A 15096-nucleotide genomic window follows, 5' to 3' on the forward strand; every position below is an offset into this window, starting at 1 on the left:
TTGGAATTGATTTTTCTTCTCTAAAAAAAATCAACCTATGAATCTGAACGAAGTCTAGATCGTGATCAACTCTTTGATCCTTTCCTTGATTTTTTTTTCTTCTCTTGCTTTTCTTCCCTTGATTATGGAGCAATCAAGGACTAGAAACCAGCAAACAAGGGGGGCACCCAAACTCCTTTGGGCGTGAAAGATGGAGGATGCCCAAGGCTTGGACATTGGATCTTCAAGGGATAAGAGAAGGGAGAAGAAAGAGAGGGGGCATGGGCTGCTCAATGGATGTGTGGGACTGTTAGTTCAATTGCTTAGAGGCCTTAGAGAAGGTCTCTTTAAATAGGCATAAGGTTTGAATCCTATTCAAAACCAAACAATCACTTAATACAACTCTTACTTGCATTAGGAATCCTTATTCTTTTAGTTATTTGACTCTCTTTAGGAGATCCTTTATATGTTGAAATTGAACATATGCTGAAATTGAATGTGTGATCGAATCACATACCTATTTTATAAATCTTTTCTTTAAATCTAGATCTAGAAGAGAATAGGTTCTCCTTTAGCTACGCAACCATCCGACCTCTACGAGTATCCACTCAAGATCATCCTGGAACAATCTTTTTTGGTATTGATTTTTCTTCTCTAGGAAAAATCAGCCTGCGAATCTGATCGAAGCCTAAATCGCGATCAACTCTTTGATCCTTTTCTTAATTTTTTTTTCTTCTCTTGCTTTTCTTTCCTTGATTATGGAGCAATCAAGGACTAGAAACCAGCAAACAAGGGGGCATCCAAACTTCTTTGGGCATGGAAGATGGAGGATGCCTAAGGCTTCGACATTGGATCTTCAAGGGATAAGAGAAGGGAGAAGAAAGAGAGGGGGCGTGGGCTGCTCAATGGAGGCGTGGGACTGCTAGTTCAATTGCCTAGAGGCCTTAGGGAAGGTCTCTTTAAATAGGTTTAAGGTTTGAATTTTATTCAAAATCAAACAACCACTTAATACAACTCTTACTTGCATTAAGAATCCTTATTCCTTTAGTTATTTGATTCCCTTTAGGAGATCCTTTAGGGGCCAACTATTGGAGCCTTTGTACCCACAAATACACATGCCACATGGCACCCACGAGATGCCCCATGCTAGTCCTACGTGCCCTCTAATGGGTGGACACGTCTGTTTCATCAAATCAAGTGGCGTCCAATCAAAACTATCAAAAAAATTAATTAAAGGTTTGAACCTTTAATTCATTTGATCCAAAACCCTAAGCACCCAACAATTGGAGCCCAATAAATCTAATTCATTTAGATTATTAGTAGATAATTAAATTTAAATTAATCTTATCAAATAAAAAATTCTAACGTAAAGAGAAAATTGGATCCAACCATGTGCTAGCAAAGTTATCCTGAACTCAATAGGGTTTCTCTAAATCTAATTGAGACTTTATAAGCCCAATTGCTTATTTTAGATCTAATCCTTTTGTTGTGTGACCCCATAGATTCAATTCTATCTGGTAGTGAGATATACAATGATCTCTATCATAGTATCATTAAAATATTTTTCAATGAGTCGAAACAATTTCACTCTAACTCATCAAGGATTGTCGATCCTGAGCAACCCTAGTAAGCTCTCATAATTTATCAGTGACATCTAGCAGTATGTAGTGGTAACCCAGTAGAATCAAAAAAGAACCTCAAGGTGTAGTTCACGTGTAATTCAATCCCTCTATCATGAGTCTCGATTAGATGGTAGGTCATGGATAAATCATCAAACTTCATCATCAATCATATGATAGATTTGATTAGCTTAAGTCCAATTGTGATCCTTATGAAAATATTTTTCAATCAATTACACTTTGTGGCCACAGACTCTCAGACTTAGTCTCTCAAATCCTATAGGACTACTTCTCTCTATTAAGATTAATAGATTCCAGCTTGGTGTGCACTCTACTCCTACAGTTGACCAACTATCACCAACATCCACTACAAGGGATCATTGAGATCATGTTTATGTGTCAGTTAAACTCCAGTAGCCTCACTGCGAGCAGTCATACATCGCAGGTTAAAGGACCATTTACACAACTACAACATCGAGACAATCACTGACAATCGAGTAAAAATCCAAGTGATCTCTCGTATGGTCATGCTCAGTATTAGTTGTTCTCTAACAACTACTTGCACTCATCGCTCAGTGTCTCGATACTATAGACCAGAGACTCATCTATCCTAAAGGAAGTGATCTATGCGTCGATCTATCCAGATCGATCACCATCCTCATGATGATACTATGATCGAAAGTATTTAGAAATTAAATACATGTCTCTAATTCTCAATACTTTGAGAATATGTATCGAAATGTTAATTTCATAAATGATTTAAGGACACATCACCCTTGAATAAAAAATAAACTTGTCCTTTTATTAATCAAATCAATGTATTAAGTATAAAATTATGTCCTAGCTATATTATAATATGTTGTCAGCCATATTGGCTTCTAGGACATACATCTAACAATCTTCCACCTGGACTAAAGTCAATTGGCTACTAATCTAAGTTCCATCTTCTCAAGGTAGACTTCCATCTTTGATTGGCTCAATTGCTTTATCAGTGGATCTGCTATGTTGTTCGTGAAGTCTACTCTTCGCACCTTGACATATTTTTTTTTTAGATAGTCACGTATGATGTGGTACCACCATTCGATGTACTTTGATTTCTGATGAGACCTTGACTCTTTAGCAAGTGCTATGGCCCCATTGTTGTCGTAATAAAGTGGTATGGCATCTGATATCATAACCCCAAGTTCTGTGATGAACTTTCTAAACCAGAAGCTTTTCTCTGCAGCATCCGAAGTAGTGACATAATCAGCCTTTATGATCGAATCCGCTATGATAGGTTGGTTGGAACTCTTCTAACTGACTGTGCCACTATTGTATATGAATACATATGCTAATGTAGACTTTCTATCATCAGGATCAGACATGAAGTCTGAATCAGTATATCCCTCGATTCGTAACTCAGAACCTCCTCCATAGATCAAGAATAAATCTTTAGTTCTTCTTAAGTACTTAAGGATGTTCTTCACAGCTATCCAGTGCTCTTCATCTGAATTCGACTAATATTTGCTCGTGACACTTATAGTAAGGGCAATATCAGGTTGAGTACACAGCATAGCATACATAAGGCTTCCTATGGCTGAGGCATAAGGAATCCTACTAATACGCTGAACTTTCCTCAGATGTGGTCGGACGCATCATCTTGAAAAGATGAATACCATGCCCGAGAGGTAAAAGTCCTCTTTTTGAGTTTTTCATGCTGAACCTCTTCAATACTTAATCTATGTATAGCTTTTGTGACAGGCCTAGCATTTTTTTAGATCTATCCCTATAGACCTTTATTCCAAAAATATAGGATGCTTCTCCTAGATCTTGCATGGAGAATTTCTTAGACAACAATCTTTTGACCATGGTCAATATGAGAATATCATTTTCAATGAGGAGAATATCATCCACGTACAATACAAGAAATGTTATTGCACTCCCATTGACCCTTTTGTATACACAAGGTTCTTCTTCATTCTTGATGAAATCAAATAATTTGATCGCATCATTAAAATGAAGATTCAAACTCCGAGAAGCTTACTTTAATCCATGTATAGATCTTTACAGTTTGCAGACTTTGTGATCACCATCATTAGATATGAAACCCAAAGACTGCTCCATATAGATATTTTCCTCAAGATATCCAATCAGAAATGTAGTTTTCACATCCATCTGTCAGCTTTTATAATCATAATAAGCTGCAATAGTAAGCAGAGTGTGGATGAATTTCAGCATAGCTATGGATAAAAAATTTTTTTGATAGTCAATGCCCTCGCGCTGGCTATAACCTTTTGCCACAAGCCTAGCTTTATAGGTCTCTACCTTACCATCGGTACCTATTTTTTTTTTAGATCCATTTATACCCAATGGATATTATATCCTCGAGTGGATCCACTAAGGTCCATACGTGGTTCGAATGCATCGAGTTAATTTCTGACTTTATCGTATCTAACCATTTCTCAAAATCGATGTCAAACATCATCTCATGAAAGGTATTAGGATCATCACCGTGACCCTTATCTCCCATAAGAAATATTTCCTTTATTTTCTCTGTAAACATACCATGTACTTTTCAGGAGGTCAAGAGATCCTACTAGATCTACGAGGTGGTTGAGTAACATCAACTAGTGGCTCATGAACAATGGATTCTTAAGGATCTATATTTTCTTGCTTTTTAGAAACCTTCTCTTCGAGCTCAACTAACCTCCCACTGCTACCATCTTGGATAAACTATTTTTCTAAAAATATGGCATTCTAACTCACAATCACATTGTGATCTTGTAGAAAGTAGTAGTATCCCATTGATTCTTTTAGATAAAATGAGCTGTTACAAATCTATCCTCTAATTTATCAGCCATCTGTCTCTTGACATAGGCCGGACATCCTCAAGTCTTAAAATAATCTAGACTCAGTTTCTTATCATACTATATCTCATACAATGTGATAGGAATGGATTTTGATGGAATCCTATTTAACAGATGAATTACAGTTAATAAGGCATATCTCCGAAGATATAAGGGTAAATCAGTGAAGCTCATCTGGACCTGACCATATCTAGTAGGGTCCTATTTCTCCTTTCGGATATTTCGTTAAGCTGAGGTGTTCTGGGAGGAGTCTATTAAGAGACTATGTCGTTGTCCCTAAGATATCTCAAAAATTTTTGACTAAGGTATTCACCTTCTCGATCATATCGAAGAACCTTAATGGATGTGCCTGTTTGTTTTTCTACTTCATTTCTAAATTCTTTGAACTTTTTAAAAGCTTCAAACTTATATTTTATCAGATACATATATCTATATCTAGACAGATATCGGTAAAGGTGAAGAAGTAGTAGTAACCACCTCTGGCCTGCACATCAAATGGCCCACACATATCGGTGTGTACCAGGGCTAGTAACTTAGTGGCCTTTTCTCTATGTCCTACAAAGGATAACTTGACCATTTTTCTTCGAAGACAGAATTCACATGCTGGATACGACTTTGGATGAAGAGAGCCAAAGATCTCATCTTTTTTTAGTTTATTTATCCTGCCTTTTCCAATATGGTTTAGTCTATGATGCCACAAGTACTTCTGGTTAATTTCATCTCTAGGTCTCTTTTGACTTACAGCACTCACTATTTGCTCGTTCAAATTCATATTCGCATCAACATGTAAGTGATATAAACTATCAATTAAAAGACTTTGTGTAACCAATTTATTTCATAAATAAATGAAACAAAAGTTTTTATTAAAATTAAATTCAAAGCCATCATATACTAACACAGACATGGAAATCAAATTCTAACTAGCTATAAGAACAAAATAACAGTTTTTTAAATCTAATCTAAAATCTGATGGTAATTAAAAAAGATAAGTGCCAACAATTTCTGCAGTAATTTTTGCTCCATTACCAATCTGAAGGATCATGTCACCTTCCCTCAATCTCCTACTTTCTATTAGACCCTGCATTAAGGTATATATATGAGTACTCGAACCAGAGTCTAATACCCAACTGGAAGTAGAAGAAACTATAAGGTTAGATTCAATTACGAGCATATCTTCTGAAGGTTTATCATCCTTCTTAGTTTTTAGGCTCTCCAGGTAGAGTGGACTGTTCCTCCTCCAATGACCTTCAGTATTATAGTGGAAACACTTTTCTTTTGCTTCAACCTTCTTTGGAACATCCTTTTTTGGCTTGCTCTCTTTCTTCTGTTTCTTAGCATTTTATTTTTCTTCTTCTAACTAGACTTTCTCTTGAAAGAAGTCTGCTCCACAGTGAGAACAATGTCCCTTGAACTCTTTAAGGTTCCTTTGATAGTGACCAACATGTTGACCAATTCAGATATAGTGCAATCAAGTTTGTTCATATGAAAATTTATAATAAATTAACTATATAAATTTGTAAAAGATTGAAGGATTAAATCCATCGGTAATTTCTTTTGCATATTAAGCCCGAGCTTTTCAAGCTCATCAATGTCCTTGATCACTGTCATACAGTGCTCATTGACTGACTGTCATGCATCTTTAGATTGAAGAATCTCTTAGATACTTCAAAGCATGCTGTATGGCTCTATTCACCATACAACTCTTGTAGGTGAGTGATCATGACCCTGGTAGTGAGCATATACTCATGCTGGCTCTGCAACTCATTTGACATGGATGCCAGCATATAGCACTTGACCTGACTATCTTCATCCGTCTACTTTTCATAAGCAATTTTTTGCTCAACAGTAGGATGGTTTGATAACACTAGGGGCTCCTGATCGACTATATGACCTAATTTTTCAGAAGTCAAGACAATCTTGAGGTTTCTTAGCCTGTCTTTATAGTTTGTGCCAGTCAAACGATTGGATTCAAGGATGCGGGCTAGAAGGTTTGAGGTTGACATTGTTTATCTACGAGAGTTGAGATTCAAGTTAGACTTTTGTACTTTATATTTGTTTCTAAGGATTTGAAGATGCAATTAATGACTCCCACTAATTTTTTGGATCCCTCCACTCTCCGGATGGGAAACAAAACCCCTAACATGACAAATAGATTCCTAGTGGGTGTTGTGGTCCCATCGATGCCATGTACCTCACCTAACAGTTATTGGTAATATGCACATTGATGCATGGATAACTCTTTACCCAGATGCTTTCCTAAGCATGTTGCAGCGACTTGGTCTCTAAATCATATGGGCTCACCTAATAGTTATGACCACACTTCTTAGTTAAGCCCGACCCATCATTCACAAGAAGGTGCAAAGCCGTCATTGGGTCCCCCACCTAATAATTTTTGGGCCCAACCACATTTTTACTCTAGAGCAACTCTTTGCTAATAGAGTGGTTGCGTGCTCTCGATGTAACTGAACCACTATAACCAACCGAGAATAATCAACACCAGTAGCACGCCCGCACATCTACAATGGTGGAAGATCTATGGAGTTAATATTTATGGGAAGGTTTAGGTTTAGGTCTCATCTAATCAGTCATCATATGACTGATCTAATTGGCATGGGCTAAACCAAACCGTCAAGCAATCTCATTCAAGACTTAATCTTTCAAATTGGCCAGGTAAGTGGAGATTGGTGGGAGCCTCCCCCATTACTTTCCTTAGACATCAATAAATTGGTCAGATCAACAAATGAAATCAATTAAATAACCACTTCTCAATTACTTACTTTAGACACCAATAGGTCAATTGGTCTAAATAGGTTAGCTCAAGCAAATTAGGCTCAAGCCATCGAATCGAATTAGGTCCTTAGGTTAATTGATTCTATATATGAGATTCAATCGATTTGATCAATAATAATTATATGATCACATAACTTAATTGATTTAGTTTTAATCAATATTTGATTCAGTTTGATCAATTACTTAATCAAATTAAACTCATTACTTTCAAATCAAAAATTCTAAATGCAATCTAATTACATGACCTAATTTTTGATTTTTTTACAACCAAAATCTTTATGTACAAACACAAATTTTAGATTCCAAAACTAAATTTTAGATCTAAATTATTTTCATGAAAGGTAAGCTTTAAATCATGAAACTAATTTTTAGATTTAACATACAAATATGTATCTCATATATGTATGTAAAAATCAGATCTCAACAAAAATTCAGATCATAACATAATATCATATATCTCATATACAAATCATGAATCATATTGAAAATAATTTTTTGACCTAAATATGTAATCATATATCTCATATATGAATCATAAATTAGGTTAAATTAAAATTTAAATTTATACATGCATCTACATATCATATGATTATGAACTAAAAACTGTTCTAGAATAAAATTCAGATCTATGCATGCTTTCACATATCAACTATATATTTTAAAATTAAATCTAAAATAAATTTAAAATTTAAAATACTCATCTATATATCTCATGTATCAAAAAAAAAATTAGATTTTAAAATATTTTTTCAAAACATATATGTCAATTTCATGTATATGAAACTCATGGCTCTGATACTACTGTTGGATTTTGTATGTTGGAGCATGTATGTATGTTTTAATTTTTTTTATAAATAATACAGCATAATAGAATATTAAAATATCTTTTAATCTACATCATGTATGCATAAAATATAAAGTATCAGGATTTACTTCATATACTGAATTTGAACATATGTTGAAATTGAATATGCGATCGAATCACATATCTGTTTCGCAAATTCTTTCTTCAAATCTAGATCTGAAAGAGAATAGGTTCTTTCTTAGTCATACAAATATCTGACCTCTATGAGTATCTACTCAAGATCAGTCTGGAATAATCTTCTTTGGTATTAATTTTTTTTCTCTAAAAAAAATCAGTCTGTGAATCCAAACGAAGCCTGAATCGCGATCAACTTTTTGATCATTTTCTTGATTTTCTTCTTCTCTTCTTCTCTTGCTTGTCTTTATTTAATTATGAAGCAATCAAGGACTAAAAACTAACAAACAAGGGGGGCGTCCAAACTCTTTTGGGCATGGAAGATGGAGGATGCCCAAGGCTTGGGCATTGGATATTTAAGGGAGAAGAGAAGGGAGAAGAAAGAGAGGGGGCATGGACTGCTCAATGGAGGCATGAGGCTGCTGGTTCAATTGCTTAGAGGTCTCAAAGAAGGTCTCTTTAAATAGGCATAAGGTTTGAATCCTATTCAAAATCAAACAACCACTTAATACAACTCCTAGTTGCATTAGAAATCCTTATTCCTTTAGTTATTTGACTCCTTTTAGGAGATCCTTTAGGCACCAACTATTGGAGCCTTTGCACCCACAAATACACATGCCACATGGCACCCATGGGATGCCCCATGCTGGTCTCACATGCCTTCTAATGGGTGGACACGTCTAGTTTGATCAAATCAAGTGGCACCCTCAAAACTATTAAGGAAATTAATTAAAGGCTTGAACCCTTAATTTATTTGATCTAAAATTTTAGGCACCCAACAATTGAAGCCCAATAAATCTAATTCATTTAGGTTATTAGTAGATAATTAAATTTGAATTAATCTTATCAAATAAAAAATTCAAATATAAAGAAAAAATGGATCTAACCATGTGCTAGCAAGGTTATCCTAAACCCAATAGGATTTCTCTAAACCTAATTGAGATTTCATAAGCCCATTACTTATTCCAGATCTAATTTCTTTATTGTGTAACGCCATAGGTTCAACTCTATCTGGTAGTAAGATATACAATGATCTCTGTCATAGTATCATTGAAACTGTTTTCAATAAGTCGGAATAATTCTACTCTAACTCATCAAGGATTGTTGATCTTGAGCAACCTTAGTGAGCTCTCACAATCTATCAGTGACACCTAGCAGTATGTAGTGGCAATCCATTAGTACCGAAAAAGAACCTCAAGGTATAGTTTACATATGATTCAGTCCCTCTATCGTGAGTCCTGACAAGGTGACAGGTAATGGATAAATCGTCAAACCTCATCATTAGTCATATGATAGATTCGATCAGTTCAAATCCAATTATGATCCTTATGAATTTTTTTTTCATCAATCACACTGCAGTGGCTACAGACTCTCGAACTTAGCCTCTCAAATCTCATAGGACTATTGCTCTCTATTAAGATTGATAGATTCTATCTTGATGCATACTCTACTCCTACAGTGGACCAACTGTCGCCAACATCCACTACAAGGACTTATTGAGACATATTTATGTGTCGATCAAACTTCAGCAGCCTCACTGCGGCAGTCATACCATCGCAGATCAAAAGACCATTTACATAACTACAGTATCGAGATAATCACTGATAATCGAGTAGAAATTTAAGTGATCTCTCGTATGATCACGCTCAGTATTAGTTGTTCTCTAACAACTATCCACATTTATCGCTTAGTGTCTTATAATATAAACTAGAGACTCATCTACTCTAAAAGAAATGATATGTGTGTCGGTCTATTTGGATCAATCACCATCCTCATGATGATACTATGATTGAAAGTATTTAGAAATTAAATACATGTCTCTAATTTTCAACACTTTGAGAATATGTATCGAAATGTTAATTCCATGGATGATTCAAGGACATATCACACTTGAATAAAAAATAAATTTGTCCTTTTATTGATCAAATTAATGTATTATGTATAAAATTGTGTCCTAGCTATATTATAATATGTCAGCCATATTGACTTCTAGAGCATACATCTAACAATATCCATCTTTGATTTATTATCTCAAAACTCCTAGATATCGAGGCTTTAGTAAATAGGTTGGTCAGGTTCTCCATTTTGTCGATCTTCTAAAGTTCGACATCATTTCAATAGATTTTTTGAATAAGATGGTAGCGATGCAAAATGCTTGATAAACTAATGAAACTTCGGTTCCTTGGTATAAGCTATGGCTCCGGTGTTGTATAATACAATAGGACCATCATAGGAGGGTACCATTCCTAGCTTACTAATAAACCTGTATAATCACATAGCTTCCTTGCAAGCATCGAATGCTGCAATGTATTCTGCCTCACAAATTGAATTGGCTATATCTTTCTGCTTGGAACTTTTCTAGCAGATTGCTCCATTATTTAGGGTAAAGATGCATTCTGATATATTTTTGCTATTATTATATCCAACTAAAAATTTGAGTCATATTCTTATAAATTTTAAGTCAGATTCTCCATAACCAAGTCATTGACCCTCGATATTTCTTAAATATTTAAGGATGACCTTCCAGTGATTCTTGATAAGCACTTAATTTAAGTCATTTAAAGTAAAAAATTATATTTAATTTATTTTATTTATTAAAAATTTGATACTTCCTTTTATGTTTTACAGAAAAGATGATCGTCGATACAAAGAGTCTGATTCGCAGATAAAAAAGACTCAAGTTTGAAGAAAATTGGACTTAAAATAAAATTAAAATAAAAGAAGGATGTATACGGTATTATAGAAAATGAAGATACTATGCAAGGAACCCAAAAAGGATATAGGTGTCATTTTAAAGAAACAAAAGTTTCTTTTTATAATTTTCTAATAAAAAAGGAGCGTAAGTGGTTTCCTAATAGCTAACGGGTCCATGAAAGAAGATTGTGGGCATGCGGCATTGCGGGTGCGTAGCATGGCAGATTCATGGGGAGTTTGTGCTGGCGGACACAGTGGCGAACAGACAGACGCTCATGATAGCAGATGGATCTGAAAATTAAAGAAAAAAATATAATACTTGGAAATACTTCAAGAGGAAGAATTTGTATTTTCTTTATCTGCTTGTGATCTTTCCATCTCATCCATCCATCTTTTAGTCCTTAGTATTTTCTTTAGTCCCACATCTGAAAACCATGTAAAACTCCTCCCTCCTATCACCTATAAAAAGGCTCTTGTACTCCCATTTGAGGGAGATCCCAGAAATTCTTCTAGAGCCTTGCATAAAGGAAGAAAAAGGGACTACTCCATGAGCAGCTAGGCTAGCAGTCTCGAGAGTGGAGAAAAAATTTTGTAACAACACAGAGTGGGTTTATTATTCTAAACTTTCTTGTATTTCTTTATATACAATAAAGATTATGCTTTTTATTTAAATCATCATAAGTTCTTTATTTGCTCTCTTTCATATACTTTTATTTATGCTTTCCTATTAGATTAATATTAGGAACAACTTTTACTTTCCGAAGACGCACCGTGATCTACGGGTACGGAGCGTGCCGAGGAAAGAATAGTTGTTTACCTAGTACTTTTCAGAGATATCCCGTGATCTACAGATACGAGGTGTGCCGAGAAAAGATAGATATTTTTTTTAAGATTAATCGCATCTATTTAATTAAAAAAAAAGAGATACAACTCTACTAGTGCAAAATTAATTCAAAACTCCCGAGCTCTTTATTTTCTAATTATATCAATTTTAAGATAATTTATTTTTTAAATCAAAACAATGCTTCTTTCTTTTATTTTGCAATCTCAACTTAGCCCAAGATCCCTAAGAATATCATCTCGACTCATCCTACCTACGTAGTGAGTAGAGTTATTTTTGGTGCTATCAACGACTACGCATCAAATTTTGACGCTGTTGCCGGGGATCTTGGCATGGTTGAATTAAAAAAAAAAAACCACTGACATTTCATAACACTTAACTAAAATAGCGTAATCTCAAATATAAAAATCTCTAACTTGATTGGACATCTTGTTCCTTTGCATTGCATCTCCATAATTAACTTTAAGGGCGCAACCCATTAACTAAGATAAGGTAGGGATTTGATCACCCTTCTTTGGCCTACAAATCACTCCCTTGCATTTGCATAACCTAGACCTTAATCTAAAATTAATTAGACGTTGACCCCTAAGGATTTTGAGCTCATTAGGATAAGTGACCCTAAGAGTTGAACCAGATTAGACTTGGTCAGCTAGCTGGTGTCTAGGCAAGTGGTTTGCGGGATGACTGGGCCCGAAGGAAGGTGGTTTTTAATTGGTTCCGTTCGCTAACCTGACCAATTTAATTGGTGTCTAAAGAAAACAACGGGGGGACTCCCACCGACCTTACACTTATCTGGCCAGTTGGTTGGTCAAGCTCCGACTTGGAGGGCTTGAAGGCTAACTACAGTTAGGAGCTGTCTAGAACTAGGATAACTTTAGGATAGAGAGTCCACTGCGTGCTAACTTGATTGTAATTAAAATCTAACCACAACTAATTCTTCTATTAGTTTTAGAACTTCTTAGGATCTCTTCTTTAGAACTCTTTTCTTTCTTCTCCTCTCCTCTTAATAAATAAAAAAAAAATAATCCTTAACAGACTAGGATAGTCCTACATAGACCTTTTAGTTGCATGTTAGGTCGACGATCACTAAAACCCGACTTGCAACCATTAGATGAAGAATTAGAAAAGACTCTTAGGACTATCCAAGTTAGAAACATGGCTGCACTTGGTGAGGCTAATCCTCCACGCTCATTGAGAGAATATTTCACTCCATCCTCGTATACCTGCTCTCCATGCATTCAAGCACCTCCAGTAGAAGCTACCCAATATGAGATTAAGTCTAGCATTATTCAAATGTTGCCATCATTCTATGGACTTAGTAACGAAGACCCATACAAACACTTGGATGAATTTTTTGAAATTTGTTTCACAGTAAAAATCCAAAACTTCTCCGATGATGCTCTTAGGTTGAAACTGTTCCCTTTCTCACTTAAGGACAAAGTCAAGCATTGGTTAAACTCCTTAGACTCTATAACCATTTCAACTTGGAATCATCTTCAGAGAGAATTTCTCAAGAAATACTTTCAATTGGAAAAACAAATCAAATTAGAAAAGCTATCACTAGTTTTTCCCAATTGGAGGGTGAACTTTTTCATGAGATATGGGAAAGGTTAAGGGACCTCATTCGTAAATGTCCACACCATGCTGTCCCTAAATGACAACTTTGTCAGTTTTTTATGATGGTCTATCGAGAAACACCGACAAATGGTTGATGCATCATGTGGTGGGACATTCATGCTAAAGAGTGAGGATGAAGCCTGGCAGTTCTTTGAAACACTTAGTGAGAATTCCCTACATCATATGTCTGCCACTTCTAGAGAACAACCCATGCTTCAACAAAAAAGAAGTGAAATTTATCAGATTGAAAACGTCATAGATATCCACAGTAAGGTAGATGAACTGTCCTAAAAATTAGACATCTTCTAAATACTGGACAATCCCCGATTCCACCTAACCCAATTCAAGAAGTTTGTGCATTGTGTGCAAGTCCGAACCATTTTGTTAGTGAATGCCCAGCCACACCTCAATTTTTGAGTTTGTGCACGAGCAGGTTCAGCAAGCTCAAGTCCAACAAGCTCGCAGACTAGGAAAAATCAATATTCGACACTTATAACCCGGCTGGAGAAACCATCCAAATTTTTTCTGGAGACCACAACCAGTGGTTGGCCCTGCCACACCTCGACCTCAATATCAGGACCTAACATATAGGCATGAACCATACCATCAATTTCAAAATGCTCCTCAACGTCTACTACTGGTCACAGCTAGCTTTTGAGGAAAAAGTTCTGAAAGCACTAGAACGATTAGAAGTCAACACTCAGACCCTTAACTCCCACACACAATCCATTGCTAAGCTAGAGACCCAAATAGGTCAACTAGCGACTGCATTCAGTAGGAGGGAAGGAGAAAAATTACCTAGCCAACCCGAGAGCAACCCAAGAGGGCAATTTGTGATTGAGAGCTCTAATACCCCAGAAGCTTTTTCTGAACATGCCAAATCAATCATGACTCTGAGAAGTGGGAAGGTCATTGAACACACTAGTAAAACCAATGAGACCGACCCTAAACCTCTAACGAAGCCAAATCACCCAAGAACAAGGAGGACCTTAAAATAGAAAATGAACCAACTGCACCGGAATCATCTTACTTGCCTAAAGCTCCATTTTCGGATGCCCTGAAAGCCCCTATTCCTACAGATAAGAAGGGAGGAAGACTCGACGAGATGTTGGAATTGTTTAAGCAAGTCTAAATTAATCTTTCCTTCTAGACGCAATCAAACAGGTCCCTGCTTATGCCAAATTTTTGAAGGATTTGTGCACCAAAAACGTAAATCTAGATCACAAATCCAAAGAAAGTACGCCTCACTGAACAGGCTAGTTCTGTCTTCTAGCATGCCACTCCTCCAAAGCTTAAGGACCCAGGAGCCCCCATCATTTCCTGTGTTATAGGAGATTATCACATTGAAAAAGCTCTTCTGGACTTAGGGCAAGTGTGAATCTTTTACCTAGTTCGGTTATGAACTTTTTGGATTCGGAGAACTGAAATCCCACATCAGTCACACTGCAATTAGCCGACAGATCAATTAAGGAACCACGTGGAATGCTTGAGGATGTCTTGGTCAAGGTAGATGAGTTTTACTTTCTAGTTGATTTTCTGGTTCTCGATATGGAACTAAGTGGCAACCCAAGATAAATTCCATTATCTTAGGACGATCCTTCCTAACTACGGCAAATGCATGCATTAATTGTAGGACAGGAGTCATGGACGTATCGTTTGGGAATAAGAAACTGAGACTGATGTGTTTAGTGCTTCCCAAGACCATCAATGGATAGTTGCTTCGAAGTAGAT

General features: G+C 36.0%; 1 non-coding gene across 1 annotated transcript; it reads right to left on the bottom strand.

The window, feature by feature from the left end:
- Window positions 1-13290: 13290 nt before the first annotated feature.
- LOC140851320 (small nucleolar RNA R71) lies at window positions 13291-13396 on the bottom strand. Its single transcript, XR_012134071.1, has one exon. It is a non-coding gene; the product is annotated as a small nucleolar RNA R71 (small nucleolar RNA).
- Window positions 13397-15096: the final 1700 nt, after the last annotated feature.

Source organism: Elaeis guineensis, chromosome 8, assembly GCF_000442705.2.
Source record: "Elaeis guineensis isolate ETL-2024a chromosome 8, EG11, whole genome shotgun sequence".
Taxonomy (NCBI): Eukaryota; Viridiplantae; Streptophyta; class Magnoliopsida; order Arecales; family Arecaceae; genus Elaeis; species Elaeis guineensis.